Consider the following 25,443-nt stretch of genomic DNA (forward strand, 5'->3'; position numbering starts at 1 on the left):
TGGCAGCAAATGGGAATAGCCGGTGCCAACATGGCTGTCTTGCATGGTCTACAGAGCGTGCTTTAATATGGCGAAGGCCACAAACTGAATTAATGGCTTGTACCACGATGGTCTATAAATCCACTGAGCTACCCACGATAACAGCGTACCTGAGTGTATCTGCTCGCAATCGCTTGGTGTTTGCTGATGTGCGAAATACTAATTGTCCACAAAAGGCTAATTGCATTACTGTAGACCACATTGTGGTTGTAAACAACTGTCGGGTGTCTTACCAGTAAGACACCTGATACCAGGTTTCTTCACAAATAAGAGACCTCCACACATCAAATGAAACGCTGCATACCATTGTCTAACTACTGATAAACACCGACCCCGCCCTAATTCTACAAACTAATTATATGGTGTATGCCAACATATTCATGCAGATTGTTGTAAACTTGTTTTATTGTTGTAATATTATTTCAACTTGCTATTACGTATCTGTAAAGATATAAAATATCAAGGTGAGTGTTTTAGTGTTCGTAAATATGTACGACATCTTCTGTGGCTTGGCTTTTATTTCACTGTCCGCTTTGATGGCTTTCAGTCTACACGTCTGACACCACTAGGGCCATGCCTGCAATTAATATACACGTCAGCATTCATGTACGCACATCCTTACCACTTACTTAGCAGCGAAATTGAGTGTTTTGTGTTATGTTCAGCACCTTTGGCTTTCACATCGGCTTTTGTTTTGTCTTCAGTGGCTTTGTTAACACATCCAACGCTACCAGCCAGGCCATTCCTACAATGTCAGCATTTACGTACGTGCGTAGCAGCAGTTGGCACTTCTTAATTCCACCTGTAGCGAAAGTACAAAAGGTTAATATCAGTAATAACAACCTTAAATATTCAGTTCAGGCTTACAGAGTTGGTTTTCTACAGATTTCAGTTCGAATGTAATTGTAGCCGATCAAGCACTCGTACAAGTTTAATCGAGTGCTCAATTGACAAAAGCTAGAGTCCTCGAGAAAAAGATCGAGCGAGACTTCACGAGTATTTGAGCAGGATCGATCGCACTCGCCCGCGAGTGCAATGTTGGATCAAATCTGTACCGTATTTGTGTATGTGAAGAAGTTTGTAGAGTCAGACTGCTTAATAACTTGTATATGATCACATAAACTAAATCCCACAGTCAGTTGCTATGAGTGAGTCTATAAATAGAGATCTCTCTTGCACTTGATGTGTGAGAACATAGGCATTGACATTGTGGAGCCATTTAATTTTTGAGAAGTTTCCACTAAATCACTGATTTAGTGGAAACTTATTGTAGACCATTAAGTAAAAGAGATTATGTAAGGTGATTAAACTTAATTGTTATATACCAATACTCAAAGTATCAGTATGGGTGACGAATTTGTATTATTAACTAGATAGCTTATTGTAACTTTCCTCATCTTTTCTTATCATACGGTACGGTAGTACTGTATAGTGTCTTTCAGTGACAAAGTATTAACCTAAAGAATTGACTCACTTTTTTCTTCATAACAGCTTGGCAGTATTGGTTAGGCATAGTCAAGCCTACAGTGTGACCTAAAATGCTTCCAAAAAGTTGCTATAAAGGTTTTAAATTTTTGAGTGGAATTTTCTACTGACTGATTGACTGCCTGACTGACTGACTGATGCCTTCAGACAGGCATGATACAATAGCAGTTAGGGAAATGGGCTCACCTGTTTGACATGGTTTCAGCCCAACAGGTACATTTTACTATCTACATATAATGCATGACTTACCTGTGTCCTATATTGTGTCCCATTTACCTTTGCTGACGGTGTAAGATGTCGATTTGTGGTAGTGTCACGTGATGGCTTTCCCTACTTTTGTGGGGAATTGTTTGAATTTTTCATTGTGACTGGATTGGTTACAGAGGACCTTCTCATAGAGTTATTCATTTATAACACTGTGTTACAGGCTGAACATAGCCGAAAACTAAGCGTAGTGGCCACTTTGACATTTTAGTGACTGAATGGTTTGGACGTGTGTTCAGATGAAAACAATAAGCCTGGTGCCATTTTTCCTTCTACTTATGTGATGTGTGTGGGATCACCAGTCGTAATGGTGTTGCAAAAAGTAACAAACAAGTGTGTACAAGGGATTTTAGGAAACAAATAGTGAAACAAATAGTGAAACAAGGGAGGTTGCTTACGCCTGAAGTTATACTAGTGGACATTTAATCTCTGGTACAGTATCAAGGCAAGAAGCCAAATGGTGAGGACTACAAGTGATTGTGTTTAAGGTACAGTATCAAGAAAAGAAACTCTATAAACTATGTTTATATCAACACACCATAATTGTCAAGTGTACTGTAATCTTATAGGTAAATGTTATAATGATGTTACAAATAGCTGTCCTCGAAGGCAACATCACGAAATTGTGATAGCAATTAAAGGCTAATGCAGATTTTTAACCATTACTTTAAGTCTTCATTATTTCGCTTCTTACTTTACTTTGAATGTAACTGCTGTAACAGCAGGTGTTACTTGTTGGTGTAAACACCTGCTACAATGTCAGATACTGGAGTTTTTGTAACACAGTATATCATAGAATATTCCCAAAACACCAGAATTAAATATTGGTCACTTTCTACCATGTAGCATTAATTTAGTAAGTGTGGAATTGTGCATATGTCATTTCACTGTCATATTCCAGAATATCTTTTGAAACTGTTTAATGACATGCCAAGACATCACAACATTATGACATACTTAGCTGCTGTATGTACTAGAACTGGGTGATATACCGGTACTGTTAATAATCTGTGATATTTATTAACCCTTTAAGGACCAAGAATTTTGTGCATATTCTACCCTGAAAGCCCACACGTTTTATGATTATTGTGCATTTAGTGTTTAAAAAAATATAATAAGTTTATAGCATTGACAAAGCCCCTACAAGTGCTCAATTGTAAAACAAATTATACTAAAAGACTCGCCTGACAATAATAAACAACATTATCTAACTTACCAAAGTGTAGAACCAATGTCTTAAAAGCACTAAGGTGAGTTTCAAACACCTACACGCGGTCGATTTCTTTGTGACACAATCAATAAAAACAGTCCGCCATTTTAGTTTTTTTAAACCGCATCACGTGATCTTGTATATCAAATTATTTGCCTCTAAATAGTGAGCGCTCTGAGCTTTATTTGAAGTTAATATGATGAACACAGCCAAAGTTATGGAGCGATTTCTACAAGGTTAGTTTTATTGTTGTGTAAATATTAAATGTTTGTACTTTGTTAGGAATTTTACACAGGCTTAGTTTTGTGTGATAAGTTGGCCTTATATATCAAAAGAATCACCTATGAATGGCAAATACAATGGCCCCTGTTTCGATCTAATAGCTTCATTTGTTGCGGAGTTATAGCTCTTTGTTTACTGCCAATAATCTTGGACGTAATATTACGGCGCTGGTCTTTCGAGCAATGCCTACTTTGGACGCAATATTACAGCAGCAGTCCTTAATCATACCGGTTTTGATACTGCCTGTTTTTTTTATTACCGCCATAGTAATACTGTCTGGGCACTATGGCCTCCCTGTGAGCTTGTTTCATCCCATATTTAGAAGGTAACCAGACATGTGACAATGTTTGTAGGCAGGTGCTGATGTAGTCAGCTAACCAAACTATACTATGCAAACAAGTTTGTTTGTGGTAGTTTGTACCTGAGATTTGCTGAGCTACCATGGGTATTTGGTGCTTTTGTTGAGGTAAATGGCAATTACTTTAATTCCAATGGCTTTACCACTAACACCATGATATTTAGTAATACCGTGATACTTTTTATGGAAAGTATACCGTTTGCTATTTTTCAATACCGCCCAGCACTAGTATGTACATCTCTTTTATGGCTATTGTAGTACTGATCAAAATAGGTGTGTTTAGTTCCTGGACGGTTGGCAAGAGTGAAACACATGAAAACATTTCCATGCTCTCATCAACGCAAAGAGAGTAACTGGTTTACTAGGCCATCTCCAGTGCTGTCAGGGTCCAACATACAACCAATCACATGCTGAATATAATGAGCATTAAAAAGAAGCAATGCGTTACAATTGTCAGATGTAATATCTGTTATTACTTTGTCATGTAATGTATTATAGTACTTGTTACCAAGAGTATATAATGGGGAGAGAGAGTGTTGAACTGCACTATACACTGTGAAAAGTTAGCCCGTAAGTCCTATGACATTGTTCTGAACACTCAGTGATTTGTGTTGATTGGTGACTAATTATAAGCACAGTGGGCGCACTTTGTATACGTGGCTACTAAGTGAAGGAACGGTGTACTCGTAAAAAGTATGGCACATCACGCAGAGGAACTTGCTGTACAAAGAGAAACACACAAACAGCTAACCTGGAAAGCAAACATCGAGGTTTCATCATGGTTGAGCGAGGTAAAGATTTCATTTGTTATTTCATCATGGTCATGATACCCTGCCTCGCTCCAACAGTTCTACTAGCGAAGGTGACATGTCTAAGTGAATTTCAGCCAGTACGATTCCATGTGGACCACCCATCAAAACATTTAAGCTGTTAAATCTGAGCAATCTAGCAGCCAGGTTTACGAGAAGAAACGAAGGTATGCGGGTTACTTAACGGGCTCATATTTCACAGCATATAGCACAGTTCAACACTCTCCCTCCCTATTATATACTCTTGTTGTTACTGCAAAGATGATATTATTACTTAACGTGTTACATTTGTATCGTGTTACATTTGTAACATGTTACCCCTAACCTTGTCCTCTAGTGCATCTTAAGGTGTAGGCGACCTCCCTTACTTGTTTCATTAGTTTTTATTTCTTTCTTTGAACCCTAATTGAAATTAAATTTCTTCTACTAGTATAGTCTACGTTGCCCTGTAAACCTATGTAGATACTGTAGCCATGTTGGCACTGGTTATTACAAATTCGCTGCCAGTTCCATACATCTCTGAAGCTTCAAACACAAATTTTGCAACCCTATGGCTCACCATCACCTTAAATGGCTCACTGAAACACCTCCTGCTTGAAGATATTAGAGACAATGTGTTGAGTTTAAGCGTACATATTTATTTTAATATCCATTTACTTAGAGAATTCATGCATAATTGTATACAGTGTATGTCAAATAAGTTTATAGAGTCAGAGTACTGAATAACTTGTATATGATCACATAAACTAAATCCCACAATCAGTTACTATGAGTGAGCCTATAAATAGAGAGACTTTTTCCTTGTATAGCTGTGAAATGAAAACATGGTTCCTTAAAGTTTAATTTTTGAAAAGTTTCCCTAATGAACAGATTTAGTGGAAACTTGTAGACTACTTCAATATTTGTACTTTGCAAAATACAGATGTAAGTGAGTGCTAAGGCAGTGTAAATTTATTTGTTACTTTCTCATCCACCAACAGCTCGTTCATACTAGCATGATAGTTCGGTACGGCCCAGTAGTGTCTCTGTTCACACTACGCAGTAAATATTAATTAATTTGCTTACTAAAATTGGATGCAGCTCTTTCCCTTCAAGCCTCTTGTGCTGGAATTCTTTCATTTCAGCAAAGACAGTAATAGATAGGTGGTCATGTAGAACTGCAGAAGTCACGCTGCAAATCGAGGTGAGTGAAACAGTAACTGCCACAACAACAAGTAGTTCATAACTGTTGCTAGGCTTTCTTTCGTGGTAAACTTAGTGTTGAACAGTGTTTTTGGGTCCTTCTTCATTGCATGTTGTGTTTATAAAATTATTACTTTGTACACCTGGTGAGTAATCATCGTACTGTACTGTGCTTGCCTCGTTCAATCAGGTGGGCTGGCTTGGTTTGGTTGCACCCAGTACAGACAGTGTTCACATTGCACTTTTTTATCAAGCTGTGCCATTCCGAACCATTCTACTGGGTTAGTGTGAACGGGGTGCAATACTTAAAAATAGCAGTGTAGATGATGGACTATTATTATTATTAACTAGATAGTTGATATAGATAGATCACTTTTACAATGTGACATTCTTCATCTGCTCTAGCCAGTTGTTGAATTAAGAAGTTGCTTATCATAGAGTATGGTGGTACAATATAATAAGAGTCATGGAGGTTTACATCTTCTGATGACAAAGTGTTGACCTGACACCATTTCCTTTATGGCAACTTGGCAGTACTATATTCTAGTCCAAATGTATCTTCTAGTCCAAATGTATCTTCTGAGTAATCCCAAGCACTTCCAACAAGTTTCTATGAATTCAATTTTTTTTTATAACCAGGTGCATTCCCACAACCAACCAAAGGCTGGCTTGTGGGCGTGCCTGGTTTACTGAAATTGTTTTCAGAAAAGTGTGTGGGTGCCTACCTACCTACCTACCTACAAGTACTACTGTGTATCTACCTACATATGTTTGTTCATGTAAAAGCAGCTTGCACGTAAGAAGTAAAAGCGAACTGAAGTCTGTATTAACATCAGGTAAACTTTGCTCTGAGGTAGTTTCTTTTCAGTGGTCTGAAATACGAGTGTGGCAATTCTTATCAGAATTTGTGAATTACCTTCCCGGTTTTACAGGTGTTTAACAACTAAAAAACAACAGTGTAGGCCTTGTAGACCACCAGGAATAGCCTATCCAGAAAAGCGGGCATGAGCCTTGTGTATGTGAACAAAAATTAAGAGGCTTTGTCGACAGAATATGTGGCAAAAAACACAATAGTTGAACTATAAAACAGTTTAGAAGATATTTCTGTTCGTAGTACATATGTTGTTAGAAGCGGTTGTTTAACCTTAGCCGTGCATAGCAATATAATTGAAGAATTACAAAAAATTCATGAATTGCAAAATCCGAAATTACAATAAATTGGTTATGTATTGTTGTAACACCAAAAACCTATTGGCTAAATTTTAATAAAATACATAGTTCCAGATCAACTAACTGACTGATGCCTTTAACCAGGCATTACTCAACTGATTGGTGCTATGGGCTCACTGTTTAATGTTACTCAGGCCCAAGATGAGTCGTTTTACATACCTATACAGCAGATGAATTGTGGACTTACTTTTGTCTTCCTTTGTGTCCCATTTATGTATGTCTCCCTATTTTGTTAATTTTTGGGCATGTAGTGGCTTCTGTGTGTTGACTAAACAGATATAACATAAAAATAAACCTTCAATCATAATCATTTTATGAGGATTTCTATGTAGTAGTTAGACACTTGCAGTAGGTGTCTTCAAGGATTTAAAAACCTGAGGTGGCGTCAATAATTACCCAGGCGCAACCAAGGTAAATATTGACGTCACCAATGATTTTTAAATCCTTGAAGATGCCTATTGTGAGTGTCTAAGTGATTTAGACAATGGCGTAGAAGCAGTAAGTTAGTATAGAGAGTTCACATTGCAAACACTGAGGGTATTTCAATGAGCAAAAAAATGTAAGGTCGTGCAAGCCAGGAGTGTGAATAACTGAAGGTTTGTAAAGTCGATAAAAAGTATATTTGAGGCATTATAGATACATGTGAATGGCAGCGAATGGGAATAGCTGCATGGTGCCAGCGTGGTTGTCTAGGTCTATAGAGCACGCTTTAATATGTTGAAGGCCACAAACTGAATTAATGACTTTTTTGATTAGCCATCTACTATGATGGTCTATAAATCCACTGAGCTACCCACGGTAACAGCATACCTGAGAGTAATTTTGTGTTTCTTATAATCTGCTCGCAATTGCTTGGTGTTTACTGATGTGCAAAATACTGATTGTCCACAAAAGGCTAATTGCATTACTGTGGGCCACATTGTGGCTGTAAACAACTGTCAGGTGTCTTACTGGTAAGAAAGTGTCTTACCAGTAAGACACCTGATAACAGGTTACTTCGCAAATAAGAGACCTCCACACATCAAAGGAAATGTTGCATACCATTGTCTGATAACTACTTTACTATGCCCATCAGCAGTTATCTGAGAATTTCTATTCCACCTGTACCACAGCCATAGATATGATATTGCCAAACACTTAGTATAGTTTATTTCTAGCTGTCTTGACATCACAACAATTGACACTTTCATTAGTTACCAGTAACTACACCTCCCTGGCTACTTTGTTGTCATCATTCCTAATACCACCCCCATCCACTTTCAACAGCTGACTACACTTCAGTTACCAATATATTACCATATTAAGTTCAATTAGGGAACATACGCAGAAATAAAAAGTAGCGAAACTAAGTAGGTTTGCTGAAGATATACTAGTGGACATTACATGCCTAGTTCAGTCTACGTATACCCACAACTGAATTACGTAAGTATTAAATGTCCACTAGTTTATCTTCATGTGGTGACTACCTCACTTGTTTCACTACTTTTATTGCTACGATCCCTAATCAAACTTAAATTTCTTAGGTATCAATATGATTGTAAGCTCATTGTAACAGGTGCACCTGTGCTTTGTTTCGTTACTTTTTTCTTTGATCCCTAATCCAACTTCTAAGTTTTCCTTCTACTTGTAATAAACATTGCTGTGACTAACTTTAACAATTTTGTTATGATTGTATGAGTGGCTTGCTTTGTTTTGTAATTGCATTTGTACATGTGTATAGCCAGTTAGCAATATTATTGGTATTGCAGTGGAACCCATGTTTACGTATATCCACCTGCATTATGTGGTCACTTTTGTACAATGACTATGTATGGTCATGAGTCCCAAACATAGCATTAAGTGGTAACCTTTCTAACATATAATAACACATTGAAGAATTCTGGCTAAGGCTATAGACTTAATTGTTTCACTGTTCAACCTCACTTCAGCTAAATAGGGATCAAATTAGTAAAAAGCAATTTAGTAAAAAGTAGTGAAGCAGTGGAGGTTGTCTATACCTGAAGATATACTAGTGGACATATACAGGAACATCATAGTACAAGTGAAGGTGGTGAGGAGTCTAGGAGTTTGCATGGGGGAATTCTCTTCCAGGAAAAATAAAATTCTAATTTTGAGGTGTTATTTAGAGGTGATTCTAAGCTGTAACGCTGCATGTAAGGTGCTACCTGACAAGTGTTTAATGCTAGGGATAAAGCTAGACACTGACCAAAAACCATCTCTATAATGCTTAACCCTGATCATTTAAGTAAGAAATAAACTGTAAAGAGTGTGTCTAAAGTAGCTGCAAAGAGAAACAAAGCCAAATCTATGATAGAGGCATCTAACACAGTTGAAATGGACATGAAGCTGTTTTGACTGAAGACAGGTTAGATAAGTGTTTATATCAATTATTGTCACCATTAAATAAACACTATTTATTGCTTGTTCACTTTTAGTTTTGGTTTCATCAAGTGTTTGAATTTTTTCAATTTCAGCCAAAAAGTGCCTGGCAAGGCTCTAGCCTAACGGGTCACACCTACTCTGACGCCCTTGGACATACAATCCCTTATTCAGTAAAAAAAGCTGGGATTAAATGTCCACTAGTACATCTTCAGGTGTAGGTGACCTCTCTTACTGGTTAATCAAATTCACTGCCATTTCCACACATCTATGAAGCCTCAAACTCTAAAAACTGATACTTATTGTAGCTTACACTCCATGGCTCATCATGACCTTGATTGTTCTCACTGAAATGTCTTACTCACTGAAATGTCTTCCTGCTTCAAGGTAATAAAAGTGCTGAGTACATAATTATTTAATGTATTTAGTCTACTGAAAGAATTCAGACATATTTGTATTAAACTAAATCCCACAATCAATTACTATGAGTGAGCCTATAGATACGGAATCTTTTTTCTTGTAGGTGTGTTGTGTATGTAGTACTTGGTTAACTTGTATGTTGTGTGAATTTTTGAAAAGTTTCCCTAATGAACTAATTAGTGGAAACTTATTGTAGACTATAGAACTTTTGTTAAATGTGTCATTAATACTAACTATTTGTTTCACTTTTCTGGAGTGCGGTATTGCTGACCACAACCTGCAGTTCCCATTGACTCCTGTACAAGCATACATTTTATAAAAACATCATACTACTGTACATATACGTATGCATTCCAAGTTTCTTTAGATGTTGGATGTGGTCTTCCTCTGTCAGAAAAGCTTTGTCGGTTCAATAACCCGTTCATCATTTAGCACTGTAGGTAACAAAGCCACTGATGATAATTCTAATGCTAATGATAGTTCACCACCATTCGTGCCACTAGCAGCTAGATAAGGATAGCAATAAGTATAGTGGTCTTATAATCTGGAGCAAAGATGTTCCTTTCCCAAACTTTAATGGTAGTTACATATTAAGTAGAGAAACTAACATGCTAGAGAGAAAAGAAGGTAAACATGGCTTGCAGTGATGAGATCTACGCACTGCTAACAATTTATCTAACCCTATAGTAGAGTAGCTCTTGGGTATTTTTGTTTCTTGTTGTTTTAGTGAATGAGCACATTCACCTAATGTGTCAACAATGTTGAGAGGCTTTAACATGCTAATTTCACTAATCACTTACGAATTAGCACTGCAAGGAGCAATCTACTGTTTGCCAATGCTTACCTATTCACACGAAATTGTCAGCGATATACGTATATGGCAGTTGCACTAGACCAATATCAATGGAAATGTATTATGCACCTATCAAAGTTTTGCCCCACCTACCCCCATGCGGGCAAGGAGGGGAATTAGGTGGGGATTTGACCAAGGTCTCGGTCTAAGTCCCCTAGTCTGGGGCAAGATTTCAAGTCTAATCTCCCTCCTTTCTCCCACATATCCCCCTCCTTATAACCTGGGGTTCTTCAAATACAAACATAATAATAACTCCATTATTCACAATTAACACATATATAAAACTCTGGTTCCACCATAAAGTTTGTATATTCCCAATGATACCAAGTTCCGCAGTCATCACAAGCAATCCATTTCTCCATTCATCAGTTTCTTCTTCATATAATGTTCCACAAACTCCACAGTACTCTTCATTGTCATCATAATCACTAAGTAAATTATCACCACCATTGTGTCCTTCGTGGACTTTGTCCTTGGCTAGCATCAAGAGATCTCCTCGCTTTCCAAGTAAAAGAGATGGACTTTTTAAACGAAGTTCAATGCTTGCAGAATTAACTTGCTTTTGATATTGAGTCAAATTATTACTTTTCCCAAAAAATATCGCTTTCTGTTTGATCTGTTCTGTATCAAAATCATTGTTAGCTGTTTCTATATCAGGTGATATATCAATAGCTTCCTACACACGCATGAAGATGTGCTTAAATTGTAATTATCACAATAGAACATATACCTCTTCTGTTGGGAATATATTAGATTTTGATACTGCAAGCCTCATCTGTTTCCATTGACTACCACCCTTTTCCTTTGATGGTGGAACACCTGACTGTTCTTTAAGTACCGTGACCGTATCAACCTAGTGCATTCATAGTATAAACACAAAATAGCTACCATGTCACCACATACTTTATTGCTTTTATTGCTTTTATCTAAGGGTGTGGTACCACTCGCTGAACAGTAGCTAGTTGCATCCTCCACTCATACAGTTCGCATAATCGAATGTTCAGCTATAATGTCTTCATTCATCACATCAACAAACTCTCCTCCCCACTCTTCTCTCTTCATCTGAATAGCACTTTCACCTTGAACACCTTGACAACTTCATTTTTTAGTATTGTGACATCGCTAAACTCTTCACCATGACAACTTCACCACCTGTCTTCTGTTGTTATACTCGACCAATACTTCACAAGCAGCCATTTATGTTCTGCCAACAGAAACCTTTCAATCACCTGCTAAGAAAATTTATAGTGTAAACAATGCAAAAAGTGAAACCTTATATCGTACCTTGAAATAAAGGCAGATAGGACACTGGAGAATTAACGATTGATTAACAGCACAAGGATAATAGACCACACCATGCGCAAACGAATACATTAGAATACACGCACGTGTGTTGGTATTGATTCAATAACTGGTATGCTGGTAGTTATTTAGCTTCTGTACACTGACTGAATACATAGCTATACGCCAAAAGCAAGATATCTTTACAGAAGTAAGTTTTTTTCAATTATATGGTTAAAATAATAATAAATAATAATAATAAATAAGCAGCATAGTCTAAAGCCCCGCACCCTGGGCCAAATTTTTAGTCTAATCCCTTTGTTAGGCCCCTCGTTTGCCCGCATGGGGGTAGGTTGGGCAAAACTTTGATAGGTGCATTAGTCATTGAAGGCAACATCGTACACATAATAGACAATTATATCGTTACAGTCTAAGCACAAAATTCCACTGAAATGGCCTGTTTTTGTAGCATTTGTACCTTGCAATAATAGATAAGTAAGCATTTAAAGAGTGTAAACTGAATTGTTATTTTCTCATCCATCTATACTCAAATACCAGTAAAGATGATGCCTGCAAAATAAATGCTATACCACCTCTGAGCTATACCACAGCTGTGGATATGATACGTATTATCAAGTACACTTAGTACAGTTCATTTCTAACTTCTTTTTCATCACAACAATTAGCACTTTCAGTAGCTAACAGTAACTACACCTCTCCGACTATAGCCTTATCACCTTTCCTGTTGCTGCACCCACTATCACATTTGTCACTTTCAATAGCTTACTGCACATCAAATAATAATGTATAGATAGCACCGAAAAAATTAGAAATTTAAGTTCAATTAAGGAGCAATAAGATAAGTAGTGAAACAAGGAAGGCTGCCTACAACTGAAGATATCATACAGTACGATAGTACTGTATATTAGGACATCGAAGGTGTGGGGGCAATCCGTAGTATAATATAACCCAAAAACTTGCCACGATTTTTCCTCACCTCATAACGACATGACAGTATTGGTTGGGTAAAACCAAACCCAAAAGTGTCTTCAGATCAACCCGAAACGATTGTGTCAAGTTGCTACAGAATTTAGAAAAAAAAAATTTTTTTCAACAGAATTTTTTACTGCCTGCCTACCTGCCTAACGCCTTCAGTCAAGTGTAGCGGAAAAGTGGCTACAGCTACAGCCCTAATTTTTCACAGAAACGTTTCTAGTTCGCTTAAGAAAAAACCTTTGGTATATTGATAAGCATACAATGCTTGTGCTATTGTCTTACCTTTTATCCTTCTTTACCATAGCCATCAGTCAAGGTTCTACCGCTTAGTGTTAATAGACTACAGTACGGCTTCCATATTAGTGTATATTGCATCAAACTATTCGAATACACGTGGTCAGCGGTTGCATCAAAGACACACGCGTACATGACTCGCTGTTGATATCGATCAGAGAGAGCAACTCACGGCGAACTATATAGCAATGTGTAAGTCAATAAATATGGTTTATTTAGTAGCAATGTTAAACTGAGTCGGGTCATCCAGGTCCTGCTTTACAGATTATTCGGGTCTGACCCCACATGCTAAATTAAATGTGGACATGTTACTACACGTCATAGCGTAGCTCTGCTTCTTTCGTGAGCCACGCCCACTTATGTAAATTACAGTCTGTAGACATATGGTAGCCACATCCATTCATCAGTGTGTAGGTATGCACGAATCCATGTCCATTATTGTCTGCAGGCTTATGTAGAGCCATGCCCACTGATCAGTTGTTATTGTATGAGTCATAATCTAGTATAATAGTGCTGTGAGTAACTCAGCAGATATTTAGTGGTCATGAGCTTGCAAAATAACTTCACAAACAAGTATAAAAAAATTGGAATTTTAAATTAGAGTAGGGACAGTGTATAATGCTGGATTACACTGTTTATGGAGAGTAAGAAAATCTTTGTTTTGTGTTTGCACAGCAAAGAATACGTACGTAAGTTATGGGCGTGTAATCAGTGTATAATGCTACACCACTGGATTCACCTGTTTATGGAGAGTAAGAAAATCTTTGTTTTGTGTTTGCACAGCAAAGAATACGTACGTAAGTTATGGGCGTGTATTTAAAATGTGGTAAAACAGCATTTACCGTCGTCATTTCTGACATAGTTGGAATGGCCTTCTTCTTTGTCAAACACAGAGGAGTACAGGAAAAGCACTATACCTTGATTACTTTGCCAGTTCATAATGCACAGATTGAGTCAAGTTACTTTTTCGTAGCTTGTTTCAATTGTGAGTTATGATCAATTATCAACGTAAGTACCTGTAATTTATTTCCCATATTGTTGCTGTACAAATTGAGTTTATCACTGTTCTGTTCCAACTGTCAAGTACTATAACTCCACCACCACATTCATCATAAAAGGCTGAAATCTTGGCTTTCCGCTCTTTCTACTATAGAGTACAGAGATGCAATAAAATGGAATTTGAGGAATGTGTGAAAATGACTAGTTATTGCTCAGCAGGTCACATATTCTGAACATAAACGCATAATCATAATGCTTTTACGTAAGTTGATGGACAAATTTGCTAACTCTTTTTTTATTAAGTAATTATAATTGAACATTTCAATTTACATACACAGAGCTATTTACACATTATAGGGCTACTAAAATCCTCAGTAGAATTGCCCCTGTACTTAACCAGACCTCATAATTTTGCTGAATTCAGTGCAGACTTTCCACTCTTATCATGAATGGTTCATAATAGAGACCACCTATCTTTTGCCATAATACGTACTAATAGGACACTCACTTAAAAACCACCTTAGAAATTCACCCAACCACAAAAGCAGCCTTAGAAGTTAATTTGGAAAACATTTATGGGCAGTATAGAAAACCTGCAATGTCGGAACAACCCGTATCAGCTGGAACAGCATTATTTTTGCGATTAGAGTCACATGTAAGCGCTAGTTTACCAGATTATAATGGTGGAATGAACAAAATTTGTCTGCTAATATGTTCTATAACATTTATATAATCCTTGCTTGTAGCAAATCTGCAGGGTACATGATAAATCAATAACCCAACCAACCCAGCTATCTCAGCTACACTCCATACCCTTAAGTAATTAAATTAACTAATAACCAAATGATCTGAAAGAAAATGCAACTTCTAGCTGGTACTGTGCTAAGTCACCATAATCCATTTTTGAACTGAAGAATATGCCTCTAATAAATTTGGTTGCTGACCAACCAGTAGGCTAGCTACAGAGCTTGTGTTAAATGTAGCAAAACTATGTCTTGGGATTGTAGCGTTTGTGTAGTTAGGAATGCTTAGATGAAGTTTTGGCTGAGAAAGATCATTTTCAGATAAATAATTCATTGCATATTCCAATTAACGATCACTCTGAACTCTAAAAAGGTATGGGCCTCCAAAAAGGCCATGGTGAAAATGTTGTGAAATCAAAGGTGGTGACCAAGAAATGACTTGTCATCTTTGATTTCACAACTGCTGGTCTTTTGGAGTGTTGCACTCCTTTTTGTATATAGTGAGTTCAGCTACAAACAATCCACCTTATAGGGTGGCTTGTTTGTAGCTTTCTCTCTACAGGGTGACTTGATTGTGGCTGAAGTTTCTACACAGGGTAGTGGATCTTTATAATCTCTCATCAAAATTTTAGTAACGACAATTCATGTAAATTTGTGTTAATTCTCTTCTACAGGTTGGCTGGCTTGTAGCAGAAATCTCTACAAGGTAGCTCGTGTGTAGCTGAACTCTGTACAAAGAAACTTAGCTAGTTTATAGGGTGACTTGCTGTAGCTACGTATGTACTCTCTCCAGGGAGATGTATAATGTAGCTGAGGTCTCTCTACAGGGTGACTTGTTGTGAAATGTTACAATAGTCATTATATGATTCTTATTGATTACCACTGTGCATTACAGTTGAAAACTAGGTGAAATCTTTAATCAGTGTGATGGTGCATGTTTTGTCATTCCTAATATATCTGCCATTATTCTTTTCTTTAATGCAGTGTACAAGAGTTTAAATTCATTACAAAAAGTCTACAAGCAACTATTATTGTTGTGGTTTCTGTTAAACTAAAACCCACAATCAATTACTGTATGTAGTGGTATAAATAACTGGTGACATGAAACACTCAATAATGGGGAGAAAACTTGGTGGTAATCATGTTCAAATAAATTTTTGGTAGTTTCCACCAAGAATTTGTGGAGGAAACTGATTCATAGTAACGGTAAAATAATTGTGATAGTGTTTGCATTGAGTTCACTTGCATTGCATTCTGTACACAGTGTGCTACATTTTAGGTGCATCATTAGGTTTACTAGTACTAAAGGAAAGTGGGTACTAACAAATAAATCGATAAAGCACAGGGTTCACGACATGATGGTCTATTTACCAGGTGAGCAATCATGTGTATAGCTAACTTTCATGTATCTGTGCTTTATGATATGTATAGATTCATCAAGAGTGCTATGGTGACCATCCTACTGAGTGATCTATGCCAAGGTGTGAACAACTGACTGCCTAACGTGACTATTTTTTTTCAATTAGCATTTTATGTATTTGTATACATACACATACACTCCTTGCTGTACCCTCACAGATTTTCCTTTGGTTTGATCTTGCTGGTTACATGAGACTGAAGTACTTGTTTCATCAAATTTAATTATTATATGATGGTTGTCTTCTAGGGAAACCACCACGTGGAGTGACTGAATACATACATATCTTGCATTGTAACCAAGATAAATGGGGAAACTGGTAAATCCATGAAGCATACATTGTTTGTCCTGTGGTATGCCAAAAGACATCTGTTGGGCTGAAGTGACGTTGAACAGTGAAAAATCAAGATTGTAGACTTGGTTGTTAGTACGCTTGGTGTTGTAGTCATCGGTCAGTTAATAAAAAATTCTCTGGATAAAATTAAAAAAAAAAAAGAATTGCTGCAACATAATTATTGGAAAAATTTCAAAGTAGGAATTAGATTTACACTTTAGGTGATGGTCGACCTTGTTTATTAACAGTTAATTGTAGATAATCTTCCCTCTCTTAGCTTGTAAAGTTCCTATTGTTTCATTTCACATGAGTATAACATGCATATTATATCTTTATATTGCTTGTATTATAGGGCTTGTAATTGCAGCAATACTCATGAGCGTTCCTTTCCAACAGTTTGCTATACAAATTCTATGAGCCTCTTGTTATATCGACATGAGAGATTGATATGACAATTTTTTTTTCCAATTGTATTGTGAAATGCTTTAACATAATGTACTTAGCATCCTATATTGTTATGAAATACTTGTAAATATTCAGTGATTTGGTGTTACACATTGATGAGAGTCAGCTTACCACTTTAAATAAACTAGAACCCACAATTATATATTTCAAGTGCCTGTTTAAAAGTAATGTGAAGGATTGCCAGATAAGTTCCAGATTAGAATTTATGGATATACCATAGTTATAATTTTTGGAAGGGGCTCTACAAACTAGTAGAGTATCCCTTATGTTTTACAAATTGTCTATAAAGAGTACATATTTGTACCAACGCACAGACTAGTCTGATATGTTTATTCATCACAATAATATGATACTTTACGTATACTGAAGTGTTTATCAGTGTACATGCGTACCTTCAATAAGTTTGTGCAGAGCTTATGATAATGTCCGGACACCGAACAAAATCCAGTCAAATTACATAGATGTCTGACCATAATGCAATTTGTCTGGACACAGTGTCCGATCAAAGCACAAGGAAGGAGCCTAAGGGCTGAGTTGGCATGCATCAACAATAACAGTCACTTGGTTGCCAGGTGATAGTTAATATACATTCTTACAACCCAAGGGAGTGATCACAAATGTACCAATGCCAACCCTCTTGTGTAGTGTAACCACATAACAGCTGCAGTAAGGCATGTGACATCTTACCACTATATATATTATTCATTTGCTATGCTATAGTGGACATATTGGGTATTCATCTTCCTCATGTCCAGTCAATTTTGGAAATTGTCCAACCAATTCTGGTTTGGCAGGACAACAGAGAATTCTTATCATAAGCTCTGTTTGTGTGGCATTTGTTTAGCTACTTTTGGTTGAATAGTTGACTAATTTCTTAGCAAACACAGCAAAACTCTGTACTGATGCTCACTGATAACTCCTGATATACAGTGTACTCTGTATTTACTCAATCTTAGAATAAATTTATTCAGGTACAGCCTTGCCTGAGGCAAAACTAGATTAAGATTACTAGTCATGGCATTACTTTGTAAATTTTGAATAATGGTTCCAAGATGGAGTAAAGACAATGCAATACAGAGTTAGTATGGGACAGTATCGGAATATGGGTTTATGTCGGTTTTGCTGTGAATAATTCATAATTATTCCCTAATGCTTTGAAGCTGACAGACAAATTTGCTAATCCTCTTCTATTACATAATATCAATGTAATTGATAAAATAATTTCAATGTAATAGATAAAAATGTCAATGTAATAATATCAATGTAGTTATGTACATGGTATAAAGTGAACAAAATCCTTATTAGAATTGTCCCTATAATCATCCAGACCTCATAGTGGGTACATTAAAAGCAGACATGCTTCTCATATTATTTTCTATAGGTATGTTGAATTGTGTAATACAGGGATTGTAACATAAGTCACCAATAATTTATTGGCACCATTTCATCATGCAAGTGTAATTCCTTTATCTCACATGAGTAAACATCTTGTTATACGGAAAGTTGCAATACCTATCGTGCTGCAATTATTGGCATGGGGAACCTATTATCGGCAGCTGTACTTCTGTGATTGACCAACTATTGGCACATTATATGTAACTCCACACTGTTAATACAGAGGTGGTCATAACACACTAACACAGGTGTGATATCGCTGTCCAAACTGGCACATCTTTACAAGAGTAGTATACACACCACATCAATCACACTAATAATAGTGTGACCATAAAATAATATAAAAAGCAATTAACTAAGCATTTAGGAGTGGGAGGCATGTCATGAAATGCTATTATCAAAGTAAACCACTCAATTCACTTATTGTTTGTGAAATGTTGCATCATCTACAGTTTTGCAATATTATTGGTGTTACAATCCTGGAATGTCAACAATCTACAAACAGTACAAAACACTATGTGTCAGTCAGCCGCAATTTACCTACTTTAAAATCTCTACTTAAACGTTGTTTACAAAATGTATTTAAAACCTTTATCACCAAGCATGGAGTTTGATTGTGGGTTTAATTTCACCCAACTAAGGCTTACATGTTCTACTGTATGATATGTACTGGCCCCACTGATCATTAGTGCACAGTTTTGTTATTCCTTTACTGTTGTTTACATTCTGATGTCTAATGACATAATTGAATGTATTTTATTTAGTTATGAGCTAATGGAAATTACTTTTGTTGATACAAACATACCAGCTTTGTGCATTGATCTGAACTGTCTGTGTGTAATGGCTTAGTACAAAATCAGTTTATATTGCCATGGCTATAATATATTTTAATAACACATAAATTCAATAAAATTGATACTTTGCAATCCTTCTTACAACCCCTCAAATTCAATGATAAAGGATGCCAAAAATACCTCTTTTAAATACTACAATCATCTATAATGGCAGAGAATAGCTTTACATGTATACATATTGGTGTCATACACACCAATGTACAGTCACACTGCTTGTCTTATGTGCTTTACACACCATACCCTGAAAGTGTGACTGCACCCCAAGGGTGTGCTGCTGGTTAAGTGTGCTATGACCACCTGAGTTTTAACAGTGCATGTTACCTCATTATATATAGCTCTTTATGAATTTTTTATGGGAGATGCAGTCCTTGGATAACTCCATTACACAGAAGTTTTACAAAGATGAGGCCAGCCATTCGAGGTTAGACACAAAAGCATATGTGACCGGATTTGCGAAAAGGTACCTTTTCCACACATTTGACATACCAGCAAACAAACTGATGTAACACTTGACTCCTTATACTGATTAACTTGCTCTTAGTATCGAAATGTACCCAGATACTGTAGCTACATTCATTGAAAATTTCAAGCACTTACATACAATGATCAAAAAGTTATGAAGCTTTAAAATTCAAAAAATGGGTCAAATTTTGTGTGTGGAAAAGGTATCTTTTCGCAAATCTGGTCGCATATTATACTGGTTTTCAATGTAAAATTATTTTACATATTTCCATGGTTAACCAGCATAGCTTGTATAGTGCTTTAACAACAACGATTACTGAATGAAAATGATTGTAAGTAATGTTTTGGAGGGTATATCAGCCCATTGTGGTACTGGGTAGCCCCGTAGCCACTATACTTTCCAGGTACTGATATCAAATTAGTATCTGTCGATAATTGGCTATGTAGTTGAAAACCAGAAAAACAAGTTGATAATATGCTACTTCTAAATAAACAGGCGCTAGTTGTATAGCTGGTAATATATTTTTACTAAGGCTTCTGTTTTGTAATAATATTATGCATAGTTTTCATAATTGGTGAATTGTTTATTATTTTTCTAATTGTATTGCTAAGGAAGCGCATTTCAAACAAACCGCTTTCAATGCACAGCAGTATCTTCTCAACTGTTTTATAGCTTGTCTGTAGTAATGTTTCCCGCAAATTCTCTCTACAAAACCTCAAGGCTACCCTTCATTTTCATTTGCATACTTAGGGACATGCCCCTTTTTGAGTCAAAGAGATGCACATTTCCTAGTAGCCTAAGAGGCCTTTTCGACATGGAGACCCCAATGGGGAAGTAGTTCATGAAGTTTGTAGAGGGTTGCTACACCTGTGTTTTAAACTGGCAAACAGAAACCGCCTCAGTGCAAACTTTGCCTATGCTCAAATTTAATACAGGCTTCATTTAGTGTGTAATTTCATAGGTTGACTGCTTTTTACCACTAAAAGGATTTGCTCACGTGGGTGCATACGAATAAACATAGATAGGTACACAGACACGTTTTTATGGAAACAATTTCAGTAAACCAGGCGCATGCTCACAGCTGACTTTTGGCCGTCTATGGGCACACCTGGTTGAAAAACTACTTGTTTTGCCAGGCAAATTATATCCCTCCTAGGATTCTCATTAATGCATTCCAGGAATTCTCAGAAATCATTACATTTCTTTGATGAAACTGTGTGATCTCATCTGCTATAATTATTATTATAGTGACACTTCACAGAATCAATAGTGGGATTTAGTTTTGATTGAGAGTTGCACAGCGCAACTGGAAGCATATACGGATATATACAAACCGTCATTTTCAGACGTATACGGAGAATATACAGACAAATACAGAGACAGAGCAAGATTGAAGTGTCAATTGACGGAGCAAGATTGAAGTGTCTTCCCGTTGCTCCTTGTTGAGCTACCAGCGGCCCAACGGGAAGGAAGTAACTCAGGCGCTCTTGTTACATACCATTAGGGAGAAGAAGTTTCCATAACACAGAGTTAGGATATTACTGTGTACTACTGTACTCTAAATGATGCACATTTTCAGTAGCATTACACAGTTAGTCGGTTAACTCATTGGAGTGATCCGAGTGATCTGAGTGATTGGAGTGATCTGAGTGATTGGAGTGATCTGAGTGATTCAAGTGATCTGAGTGATTGGAGTGATCTGAGTGATTCAAGTGATCTGAGTGATTGGAGTGATCTGAGTGATTGGAGTGATCTGAGTGATTGGAGTGATCTGAGTGATTCCAGTGATCTGAGTGATTGGAGTGATCTGTGTGATCTGAGTGATTGGAGTGATCTGAGTGATCTGAGTGATTGGAGTGATCTGAGTGATTGGAGTGATCTGAGTGATTGGAGTGATCTGAGTGATCTGAGTGATTGGAGTGATCTGAGTGATTGGAGTGATCTGAGTGATTGGAGTGATCTGAGTGATTGGAGTGATCTGAGTGATTGGAGTGATCTGAGTGATTGGAGTGATCTGAGTGATCTGAGTGATTGGAGTGATCTGAGTGATTGGAGTGATCGGAGTGTTGCTGACATAAAGTAATGAGTTATCGACAATGTTCCATACCCCTCATGCAAGTCGAAATTGCACTCCAAATGTATGTTATTACCTATACTAAAATGTATGTTATTACCTATACTCATCAATGTATTCCACTAATAAGATGGATAGTTAATGTAAAGTGTTTATTCCACAAAATTTAATAGTGGTTTACCATACAGCAGCATCTCAGTCAATGTCATTGCCATAATAAATGATAAAAGTCTGCATGGGATAGCATACCTGGCCTTCTTTGTTTGTAACAATTTCATCATTAATTTTATTGCATTAATAATAACCTGCAAAAGACACTGAAACCCTGCAAAGCAGTGTATATAACAGAAACTAAACACTTATAAGTTATAACACATCAAAACTCTGTTCATTACAGAAACATTTCCCATGTACCTCACCACAGTGATCTTCTGTATAGTGTAACTCACAGATGATTTGAGTATTGTTGTTACTCATGCAACCTACTCAAAATTAGGCATGAGGCTATTATGCTCCAAAAATTGAGCATTATGCTTTTGAGCAGTGTTCAAAAAATCACCTATTATGCTTTTGAGAATTGCCCATTATTCCCAAAATTATGCCACCATAATTGGCTAATAATGACAGTTTATTCCTGTATCAGCCCATTTTCATTGATGTTTAAGCTTCAAATAGTCTTGAACTTTTAGCTGGTCGCTGTATTAGAGTATTTCATATCAATGTGACTGCTTTATTAGAGTAAATAATATTCGGTGACTGTTCTATTAGAGTTTCTGACTGCTCTATTAGAGTATCTCGATCTTTTTTAACGGAATTATGCAATCTGCAGATTTTCCTACTGTTAAAGCTTTATAATCACCTAAAAATGCTAGCATAATTCCTGATTCCCACACATACCTATTATGCCCGAAATTATGCTGGCATAATCGCCGCATCCCTACTCAAAATCCCTTATTAAATTATTGCAATTATAGAATAAAGTTCTTACTATCTGGTCTGGCATAAACTTCAATTTGAAAAGAAACCCATTATGGCTACTGTATAGTACATGTTAGAGCATCTCTAGATCTTTTGTCCCATAAAGACATAATGATCACAAAGCCCCTGTTTGAAAAACTGTACAATTTCATGCTTATTAAGCCTTAGGTAGCTATAGAGTAGCTCACAACTGTTAAGTTTTTCCCATTATTGTGATCAAACTTTGCTTCACTTATTAAAAGATGAATTTCATAATAAGAAATTTTAACTGTTGCCCCTGAATTTTACATTATTAAATGTCTAAAGTAACTTCTCCAATTTCTAAAAAGATAGCATAATATAGCTATAGGTCATGAGATGACATTTTGTCAGTTATGGGAGGGGGTAACAGTTGCCTCTTCTAGGCAAATAATATAGATTAAAAAATCAGGAATTTCAAAATGTTATATAATATACCATACATGCTCACATAAATCTTCAAAGGTGTGGCGAGTGGTATATAGTGCTTATACATCCCAAACTACAGGTGCATGAGTATATTATTATATATGCCTACCTGAGGTGAGCATACTAGGTAAGTATAATTACCTGGGAGGTGACATGACTTTTAACACACCATGATCACGGCTGGCTAATAGCCCACGTGTGAGGGGGGGGGGGGGGTGGTCAATCATCTACACTAGCATGATCAATCATCCTAGCCAGGCCGATCTAATAACCCTTTCCACACTGGGTGATCACACTGCTTGAAGTATCTTAGTTTACTACAGTGGTATATCCCCAGTACATGGAACAGTTAATCGTTTGTTATTTTAGTAGTTTTTCAGTAAACCTGCATTCACTGATGTTTTACTGAGAGTTTAAAACTTAGTAAAATAATTATGTTCCATATACTTAAGTCTACTGATACTTTACTATCAGTATATCTACAGTAAGGCATCTTAACAAATTAGTAAACTAAGAACCTTCAAGCAGTGTCAATCACCCCATCCAGTAAGAGTCTACCCACTGGATTCATAGATATACCTCAGGACTTTGATGATGGGTGGCAGCAGATAACATTGCTATTACATTAGTAAACATCAGTGGAGAAATCCTAGCTGTGTTGCAGAAAATCTTACAACTGGTTGTGGGTTTCCAGACAGTGACAGTGAAGCATAAACTTCCTCTGACTTCGGAGTTGTGAGGTGTGTATAAGTGCAGTACACCTTGTAGCCATGGTTTATATATTACATATGTGACCGGATTTGCGAAAAGGTACCTTTTCCACACATTTGACATACAAGCAAACAAAATGATGTAACAGTTGACTCCTTATACTGATTAACTTGCTCTTAGTGTCAATATGTAGCCAGATACTGTAACTACATGTATTGAAAAGTTCAAGCAATTATATGCCATTATCAAAAAGTTATGAAGCTTTAAAGTTTAAAAAATGGGTCACATTTTGTGTGTGAAAAAGGTACCTTTTCGCAAATCCGGTCACATATACACTATATATCATTTTAAAATTTGAGAGGTTAATTGTGAGTTTTACAACTACAAATAACATTTTTGAATTTGTGGTTTTCCCACATTATTATCTATATGATTTCCCAGAAGAGGCAACTGTTTCCCTCTATCATAGACAATGCATGGAAAACTACAAACTTTAAAATGCCATAACTCATGACCTATAATTATGTGTATGCTATCCTCCTAAAATTTTGAGACGTTACTATGGGCATTCACTCCTACATAAATTATATTGTAAAATTCAGGTTGTTGGGGCAACTGTTATTATGAAATTCATCTATTAGCTAGTAATAACATACTACACACAAAGCTCATGCACTTGTTAATGTTGATGGACAAGTATCATCAGATACCCCCAATCATTTATGTATACACCAACATACTTAATACACAGATGATCTTATTAAAGGGGCATTAAGTCCTTATATGTATTAAGACCTCTTCTTGTTACCAATAATATCTCAAACTAGTGGCTAAAAATACTATTTTTACAACTATAGTCATCACTGCTTGAAGGTTCTTAGTTTACTAATTTGTTAAGATGCCTTACTGTAGATATACTGATAGTAAAGTGTCAGTAGACTTAAGTATATGGAACATAATTATTTTACTAAGTTTTAAACTCTCAGTAAAACATCAGTGAATGCGGGTTTACTGAAAAACTACTAAAATAACAAACAATTAACTGTTCCATGTACTGGGGATATACCACTGTAGTAAACTAAGATACTTCAAGCAGTGCATAACCTGAGATGGGGAATGTTACACATACACAAAATTTGCTTTTGTGTTTGAAGTGCATATTTTGGGCTCTACATTGTTATGGTTGTCCAAACAATTACAGTGAAAATAAAACTGCTTGTGTGGCAAAGTGGCAGTGAAGGGGAATCTCACTGAGTAAAGGGTGTCGAAAATCTTAGAAATATAGCTGGAATAAGGTTGAATCTGGAGGCAATTTGAGAGAGATCTGGATAAAATTTTAAGAAAACAGCAAACTGAACGGATGAAATTAAAAATAAGAACTAAGAATAGTAATTTTTTTTTGTATATATACAGTACATACATAAAAGCCACCCTTTTAGAATAAACTATTGTACTTTTGAAATTTTAATTAGCTAAGGCAA

General features: G+C 36.4%; 1 long non-coding RNA gene across 9 annotated transcripts in view; it reads left to right on the forward strand.

Annotated features, from left to right (window-relative positions):
* LOC136247145 (uncharacterized) overlaps positions 1–16,443 on the forward strand; it is a 66,227-nt gene extending 49,784 nt beyond the window's left edge. For all 9 annotated transcript variants that reach the window (XR_010697112.1, XR_010697114.1, XR_010697110.1 and 6 more), the window contains 2 exons: positions 16,104–16,198; positions 16,256–16,443. This is a non-coding gene — a long non-coding RNA (uncharacterized lncRNA). The remainder of the gene's footprint in view (positions 1–16,103; positions 16,199–16,255) is intronic.
* Positions 16,444–25,443: the final 9,000 nt, after the last annotated feature.

The sequence above is a fragment of the Dysidea avara genome, chromosome 2 (genome assembly GCF_963678975.1).
Source record: "Dysidea avara chromosome 2, odDysAvar1.4, whole genome shotgun sequence".
NCBI classification, from domain to species: Eukaryota; Metazoa; Porifera; class Demospongiae; order Dictyoceratida; family Dysideidae; genus Dysidea; species Dysidea avara.